Source organism: Kryptolebias marmoratus, linkage group LG19, assembly GCF_001649575.2.
Source record: "Kryptolebias marmoratus isolate JLee-2015 linkage group LG19, ASM164957v2, whole genome shotgun sequence".
Classification (NCBI taxonomy): Eukaryota; Metazoa; Chordata; class Actinopteri; order Cyprinodontiformes; family Rivulidae; genus Kryptolebias; species Kryptolebias marmoratus.
The window spans coordinates 1,880,566-1,889,370 of record NC_051448.1 but is presented as its reverse complement, the minus strand read 5'-3'; positions in this window follow the sequence as shown (position 1 = coordinate 1,889,370).

Below are 8,805 nucleotides of genomic sequence, written 5' to 3'. Positions count from 1 at the left end.
GTGTCAGGCCCGATTTCTCAACAGAAAGAACATCGTGCTTTATGAGGTGAAACGTCTGATTAAATTGTGCAACACGGTAATTTTCAGTTTCAAAATAAAGCTGCTGCTTGGCGTGCGTGTGTGTGTGTGTGTGAGCAGACACACACACACACACAGAGCATCACATGCTTCCAACGATGGACGCTCAGGTGGTTTTGCAGAAGTTGCATCAGTAAAATGAAGAAATAATCTGATAGGATCTCAAACACAGTTTAAAGTTCTGGGGGGGAGGTGATAAAACTTCCAGATTCTCTGCGTGTGTGTCACCGTTGGGAGGAGCTGATAATTGTTCAGGTTTACCGGTCAGAGAGGGTTCTGGAGCAACCGGGGCAAATCCTGGAGCTGCAGATTTCATGTTAAACACGACAGATTTACCAGAACGATTTAAAGATGTGGTGCTTCCTGCTTCTCTGACACCTCAGATGTACTCAGTCACCTTTTCCTCAAAGTGGAAGGCAGTTTTATTATTCCTGTAGGGGTAATTTCATTTACAATAAAACTAATCAAAGTAAAAGCATGAATAAGACCTCGTTTATACTTTTATTTTTACAGAAAAAGACGTGAACGCTGCAGACCTGCAGAGATGCTTCAGGCTGCAGATAAGAAGTTTGCTTTTTACTGCACTTCGTTACAAAACTACAAATCAGGTTTATTCTGAGGCACATGAACACTAAAATAAAGACCTGAGGAGGAAAATATGATGAAAACTGCAGCAAATCAGAAAAGGGTGCAGCATGTAATTTTATTTAATAACAGGAAATGAATGTTCAGATTTTAATAAAAGCTTTCTTTGTTTCTGAGGTGAGAAAAGAGGACATGATCGTTAAATGATGACTAATAAACATTTAATAATCATTAGTTCCTCAACGTGTCTCTGATGTTTCTGTGTCAGAGTAAAATAAACTATCAAAATAAAAGCCTTCTGAAACAAGAAGTCAGCTTGAAATTATTCAGGTTTTCACTTAAAATACAATTTTATCAACAGTTTAAAATACAGAAAACGAATTTCAGGACATCCATCCATCATCCAACCATCCATCCACCCATCCATCCATCCATCCATCCATCCATCCATCCATCCATCATCCAACCATCCATCCATCCATCCATCATCCAACCATCCATCCATCCATCCATCCATCCATCCAACCATCCATCCATCCATCCATCCATCCATCCATCATCCATCAATCCAAAAATTCATGTATTTTTTTTAACTTTGGTGAATAAAAACTTCCATCCTTTGTGTTGAAAAGCTTCAGTTTTACTGTAAGGAGTAGAATTAAGCCTTCACCCTCTGTTGGTTTTTACAACCAATTAGATTTGTTCTGTTTCTGTAAGTGAAACCTTTAAAGCCTGCAGGTGTAACTGAACCCGGCGCCGCCTGCAGCAACATTCTTCTCATTCTGCTGTGGTTTCCTCCTCCTCCTTTCTGCTTTCAGCAGATGTTTGTTTTGTCTTTTATTTCCATATTATTTTACGTCTTCCTCATATTTATTTCGTCTAACTTCCTTCTGACCCACTTTCGATCATTTATAATAACTCAGGTTAGGTTTGGGCTGCAGGTTTTAATGCTCATGTCAGATTATTTTTAATATTTATATTTTTTTCATCATTGTTCACTTTATACTTTAAATGCGACAGCCATCAGGCGTCCCACGCAGCACGCCATGTTTATGGAGGTAAAAATGGAGGCTCCACATGTGGATCCATCATAAACACGTTACAACACGCTGGGGAGGTGAAGCCAGCAGGATCAGTTTTATGGAAGCTGCAAATCCAACAAATCTTGGATTTGTTGGATGTCTGATGCTAGTAAGCTAAGCTTTAAGCCCCACCTACTCCCCCACATGCACAGTCATGGTGTCATATGACTTTTCCTTTACGCAGAAATAACAAAGAACAGGTAAACATGACAGAAAAATGAAGTAAGTTAAGAACTATGTGGCTCTGAGGTGTGTTTGTTTAAGTTCTCTTTGTTTACATAGAGGGGGCAGAGCTTAAAGCTTGTCCTCAACCCAGCATGGCTTCAACTTCCAGGTTCCGGTCAGGTGTTGTTTACCGTTTCTGGTATCAGTTCTGAAGTTGACAACTGCTCTGTGTAAACGTTGAATAAAAAGCAGCGATCAGAGTGAAGTCGTGAGAGGCGGCGGATGACGTGCATTCCTCCTTGTGTCGGAGGGAAACCTGTGGACAGAAGAAGAAGAAAAGTTTCAGGCAGCCTCAGGCTCGCCATGACTCGACACTTTTGTTTTGTTGCGTTCAGAATGAAGTCCGGCAGGTTTTCTTCTGCATCTATTGTTCCTTGTTTGCTTTTCTGCAGACGTAAAAATGTCGGAAGTCGATGAGATGACGATCAGCAAACAAAGAAGTTTGAATTCTTTCTGCCCTCTGAGATCATGTAAGCGATTATTAGCCGCTCAGGTGACGTCTGCAGGTGTTACATGATCACAAGGACAAACAAAGGGAGGCTATTTTTAAACCAATTAAAACTTATAGGACATAATTACAGATGCTTTATTTAAACATCACGTGTAATCAGACTTTTAGATCACGTTGAGTTTGGAAAACTTCTTTAGTTGAATAAAAAAACGAAATATATATTTTCTTATATCACTACATATTATAAGCATCTCTTTAGTAGATATCATGTATATACAGTCTTTATTGTTATTTTGGACTGTTTTTATTTTATTTATTTTAGTTATTTTTATCACCTGATGCCAAATGTTTGCCTGTGTCTGTTTTGCGTTTCTGTTGGCAAAATATCTCCTGAACCATTGGACAGATTTTTATGAAACTTGGTGAAAATAATCTCTGGATGGACGTCTACAGCGGAATAACTTCTGGAGCCAACTTCATTAAAGATGGCCGCCACAGCCACCTGTCCTTAAGAACACAAAAGTGGCTAAAACTCAGTCACTTTTATGGACACTCAGGTAAAATCTGGTGTGGTAGTAGCTGAGAGTCATTCATAAAATAAACTACATGAGATTGCACATAAAGTTGTTTTCAAGGTTTGACTAAAACAGCTGCAGTTCCATCATTTTTCAAAATAAGATGATCTGAATATAAACCTTTATTATGAAAGGCAGCGGGTGACATGCATTCCTTCAAGGGGTCTTTTATTGTGAAGCTTCTGGGTTCAACAAACTCGAGTTAAAGAGTAAAAAGCGTTTGTGACGTAGGGAAACTCCTGCCAGCTGACCCGCTCATTCATTATTAACTCGCTGAAACCGAATCCGCCGCTGAGCCTCCGACCTCCATCCGCCAACTCCACTGTTTGTTTGTGAGGCTGTTGCCACGGCGACAACACCATCACGCCCCCTCGCGCCCAGCCAGACGGACGGAGGGAGGGGGGAGCAGACAGACGGGACAAGAGTCGCCGGTCTGTCAATGATTCACCAAAATAAGAAACCAAGACATTTTACAGCCTCTTGTTATTTAATGAGACGTAAACATGTTTAATATGAACCCTCCAGTTCAAGCAGTCAGTATCTTACCTGCAGCAGACACCCAGAGTGAAGTTTGAAGAATCAGGAAAACTCAGGGTCAGAATTCTGCAAATTAAAACAACAAATTCAGTTTGATGTAACAGTTTTCACCACATTTAACCAGTTTACTGACACAACGCTCAAAGACAGAGGGGCGATCATGTAAAGGCCACATTTTAATGAAACCTACAGGAAGTATTTATTAGGTTGGCGTCTACGACTGATTAATGTTTGGAGTTGATCCAATTCAAGATGGCCGCCACACCAGTTTTGCAGGCACTGGCCTGAAACCTGCTGTGGTAGTAGCTGTGGCTGAGCACAGATCGTGCACGACTTTTCATATTTGAAGTCAAATGTGTTTGTCTGTTAGCAAAATGTCGCATGAATTAGTGGAGAGATTTTCATAAAACGATGATCATGTTAGTCTAAACTTTTGTCCTGACAGTCGGTGGGTGATATGCATTAATTCAAAGACTTTTCTGTTTGTTGTATTAAAAACCATAAACAAAACTGTAAGATGAAACCTGACTGAACACGGCTGAAAAATGACATTTCTTTGGGTTTCAGGAGTGAATATAAATGTAGAAACTTTGGAATATTTCTTTTTTTTGTTCTCCTGTTTGAGATAAACTTGGACACGAGGAGGAAACGAAGAAGGAAACTCCTTCTGTGATGCAGCACTGATTTGGAACGGGACGTATCCCAGGATTCCCGTGGCCTCCAGGCCTCAGCTGGAGGTGGCGTCACGCCGTCATCACAGCTGCTAAATTAGGATGGTGTGTAAACGGGGCTCAACACACACACACACACACACACACACACACACGCCCACAGGCTGCTCGTCAGAGAGAGTAACGTGGTCCTGTCGGAGGATGAATGAGGGGGAGGTTCTACCATCGAGACCCTGACAGAGAAATCAGAGGCGACAACAAATAAACCTCACATCAGCTGAAGAAATGACATTATCTGCTAAAATACAAGCTGAAGGCTGAAGGCTGAGACGAAGCTATTAAATCTAAAAGAAGCTAAACTAAAAGCTAAAAGCTAAAAGATTAAAGGAGCAGAATGATAATAAAGGAGGGAAACGAGCTAAAACCTGAAAGAAACAAAGTGGTAGCTAAAGGCTAAAAAGTTTAGCATGAAGGAGGAAAACACAAATTAAAAGCTGAAGGAAGTAAAAAGATCTTAGTCTGCTGTTGTAAATAAAGTTAAATACTTAGAAAAGTAGAAAAGTTAGAAAAGCCAAAAGTCCCGTCATCCACCTCCTGAATGAGCCGAACGTTTCCATACACAAACAGCCGAACAAACAGCCGAACGTCTGCACTGAAAGCAGCTAAAACTGAAAAACCTGGAAAACATTGGAGGGAATGCTGAGTCAGCATTAAAGTTTTTATTTCTGCTGAAAGTAAGTTAATGAGCCGAACAGGAACGCTTCTCTTCCCTTTTGTTAAACTGTAACTTCAGATTTTTCTTCCTGCTGAAGTCCGACTACTTCCTGATTCTTGTTTTTGTCCTCAGCTCACACACACACACACACAGCATCCGTGTGTTCCTCAGTTTGTGCTGAGTCATGCCTCAGACAGGGCTGAGGTGTGTTTTTGAGGATTCTTGTCCCTGCAGCTGTGGTAAAAGGCAACATGTGACCCGACGTGTGCCGTCTGACAGCTCGTTTCATCAGATAATAATCCTCTCCTTATCTGATGAGTCATTCCTGGTCACCGCAGCACATTTCTGCACCGTCACCATCTTTCATCACGAGGTTGTTGTTGTTTCAGGACTTATGAAATCTCAACCTCACCTTCGGCTGTCAGTCATCCTATTTTTATTTAAATTACAATAACATTAACTTAAATCATTTTATTGCCATTTTGGCTGTTCAACAACTTTTCTTTTTGTGATTCTGTTCATCATCAAATTTAAATAAATTAAAACTATTATTCAGTCAACATTTTATGGACTTTTCCTTCTCTTACCAGGTTTATTTTTTATTTATTGACCTGCTGTAAGTGTCTTTCCTTAAACCTGTAATTTAGACAAACATGACTATGAGAGGCTGGAGTAGTAATACATAAAACTTACTGGGTACTTTCCTGATCACTTCACAATACTTACCTGGTATTATGAAGTACTTACAAGGTATGTGAGGTATGTGAGGTACCTGGCATTTAGCAGGTACTACTCACCTGGTCCTTACTAGGTACAAACCAGGTGCTGTATCTATACCTTCTGTGAAGGGAAGGTTATGTAACGTAGGTTAGATGATGTAAATTTGACCCACATTAAGAAAATGTGAATAAAAATAAATTTCTTCATTCAAGTGTGAAGAAAACCCACATTGGTTCTGAAAAACAAACCAAAAAAAAGAAATCAAATGTTTGCTTTTGTCCCCTGCAGGCTGCCGTAGAAACAGAGTAATTAAACATGGCGGAGGATTAATGCAAAGTTTGGACTTCAACCGAAGAGCAGATGTGAGGCAGATGTTTGTAAACTGCTGCTGTTCTCAAACAGGAAAAGTAATTAAAAAAGAGTTTAAAGAAAGATCTGAGTGCTTCAGATATGTGTTGGGGATGACTCTCAGCTACCACCACACAGTAGCTGTAAAACTAACTGAGTTGAAGCCATTTGGATTAGCTGGGGCGGCCATCTTGACTCCAACATCAGTTGTTTGGATTTTTTCTGTTTTTGTTCGTCTTGTTTCAGATCATCAAACAGACGTTAAAACCTTCGTAAAGACAAAACGTAGTTTTCAAAAGATTTTATTACAGAAAGCATCCAAACCAACCAACTTCACTTCTAAACTGAAGCAGCAAAGCAGCCCCAGACCATCACACTACCACCACCATGCTTGACTGAGAACATGATGTTCTTTTTCTGAAATACCTCCAAGGAGACATTTAAACAAGATTCCTAAAGAAGCTATTCAGGGATTTTCATGAAATTTTCAGGAACCGTCAAACAAGGGATTCAATTTTGGTGCTGATCTGGTCAAAGTTCAAAGGTCAATGGTCAAAGTCACAGATCAGCCCCTGCTCTAACTCTGCAGCTGGATAACAGGACTGTTAAACTGCACAGCTGGACACCTCATGGGGTCAAAGGTCAAAGGTCCCAGGTAACCTCTGCTCCTACATGTGAGCCTTCAGTTTCCGGTTCTGTCCGTCTGTCTGTCAGCAAAGACCTGGTAGAAACTAAAGAACAGATTTGGATGAAATGTTGGGGTTAAATTCTGGTTCTGATCCAGATTATGATCCGGATCGCACTATGGAGTGGAGGTTTGAACTCTCTGAGTGCTTCTAGTCTTTAGATGTAACAGGTCGGATCTGGAAGTCATCAAGCCTGATGGGAGAAAATGAACTCAGCTTTCCAAAAAACAAACAAAAACAACAACAGATCACTCATGATTTACATGGAAGGTAGTTACATTTACACACAGAGCCAGGTTGGTTTGGAGAATAAATAAAATCACACACACACACACACACACACTGACAACTACATGGTTGCTTGTCTTTCATGGCAGTGGGTGAAAAAGATGGAAATGATCAACAAAAACAGTAAACAGAGGAATTATTTTTACAGAGCTGCGGCTGATTGGACATAAAGTTATCAGAAAACAAAGATTGAATCAGGACTTTACTCTCAGTATCTGTTTATCTTTGGGCCAATGGGAGAGCTCAGGTGAGATGACATCACCCCTGCGATCAGCAGCATGACCTCAGCTTACATCATCATGAATTTATAATGAGCCTTCCTCTCAGCATCCAATCAGCTGCAGCCTGGATTATCAGGTAATGAGGCCTGATGGCACGCAGCCAATCAGATTACAGTGTGGTGTTCAGGGGGAATCAATAATGTGCACACACACACACACACACACACACACACCGCCTGGCTGTACAAACAGTAAATGATGAGGCTCAGAGGAAGACGGAGTACTCAAGAAAAGGAAGCTTGTGGAGAAGTGAAAAAACAAAAAAGGAATAAAGAAAAAAATGTGAGGAATAAAAGAGTGAGAGTGGAGTAAAAATAAAAGATGAGCTCATTGTTTGGTGTCTGATTCACTACCAGTAGCTGTGAGTCATTAAAGTCATTTAAAACCAACAAATAAAGTCAGCATGTACTCACCTGACACATGTCACATCTCTGAGCGCTTATTGATACTCCGAGGAATTCTCCGCCCGTTTATGACTCATCAACAGGGAATTATTATGGAACAAACTCAGCGCAGGATGGAAGCCATTGTGTTTGAGACGTTGCATCATTGAGCACCAACAGATTTTAAAGAAACTTTCAGAAAGTATTCGCTGGGCGTGACGTCGGCAACCCAATTTAAGACGCAACTCCACAGATAATCCACATTATCAAACAGAAAAATGGGCAAAACTGTCAGTTTTACAGATATTGAGCTAAGATTGGGTGGTAGTAGCTGAGAATCACCCCCAACAGTGCATTGTGCACCATTTTTACATAAAACTTTGGCATTAGGATCAATATTGTCGTTTAGTTGACTTTCTCATGATTTTAATGAAACTCTCAGATAAATCTCTGCATTTCATCCACAACTGACTGATCTTTGGATTCAAGATGATCAACGCAGCATAAATGACTGTAATTCAGTCGGTTTCACAGGTGTGGTAGTAGCTGAGAGTCAAGAGCAGCAGAAAGTGTCTGCATGTAGTTTTTGTTTGATATGTAAAGAGTTTAAACATTATTTTATGTTTTTAATTTGAACCATTGTGTCTGAATAAATATTCTGAATCCGGATCTTTATTAAAACCTTTTATTGATTTATTGAAGATTGTTAGCTGAATCTTTTCACGTCAGTATTACAAAGAAACATTTACAACGATTTACTGCTTTTAAAAAAAAACAGTAAACAAATGTGAGAACTTTAAAAAGCAGAGGGAATTACAGATGAGGATCTTTGATATCAGATATGGTTTTACTTCTGTGTGTGTCTGCACTGTTAGCAAAATATTCCATGAACTGTTGCAAATATGACCTCAGCAAACAAAAAGCTGAGTCATACATCCTCCCAGCTCGAAGAAAACACATGAGCAGTTGTATGAGATCATCCATGTTCCAAATACAGCGTTACCCTCCGAGGACCTGCTGTCCACATGTGAGGACATCACAGTCCATAGATTCACTCCAGGTCCCCACCAGGTCCCCACCAGGTCCCCACCAGGTCCCCATCAGGTCCCCATCAAGTCCCCATCAGGTCCCCATCAGGTCCTAATCAGGTCCCCATCAAGTCCCCATCAGGTCCCCATCA